At 31.6% G+C, this 269-nt stretch overlaps 1 protein-coding gene across 1 annotated transcript in view; it reads right to left on the bottom strand.

Moving 5' to 3' along the window:
• The window catches only part of LOC119582359 (nesprin-1-like), a gene marked incomplete at its 3' end in the record, with an annotated part of 145,991 nt that overhangs the window by 43,390 nt on the left and 102,332 nt on the right, over positions 1–269 (bottom strand).

The raw sequence follows: 269 nt of genomic DNA, 5'->3' as shown, positions 1-269 counted from the left end.
AATGATAAATAGAACTTTATATAATTATAGATATTATAGGATAAGGAAAAAAAGAAACGTATGCGTATCATAACAAAAGAACAGCGGCCATTGATTAGATTCTAAAATAAGAGAGCGAATTTTACACAGGTAAATCCTATATTCCCGGAGAATGTGAAACGCAGAAAAAAAGGAGAAGACAAAAAAAAAACGAGAAAAAAAAGAACAAGACGTAGAAAAAAAATCATAATTTCCCTCACCAATATGAAAAACACAACCCTCGGTCCCGG

Source organism: Penaeus monodon, chromosome 15 (genome assembly GCF_015228065.2).
Source record: "Penaeus monodon isolate SGIC_2016 chromosome 15, NSTDA_Pmon_1, whole genome shotgun sequence".
NCBI lineage: Eukaryota > Metazoa > Arthropoda > Malacostraca > Decapoda > Penaeidae > Penaeus > Penaeus monodon.
This window is presented reverse-complemented; position numbering and strand designations above follow the sequence as displayed.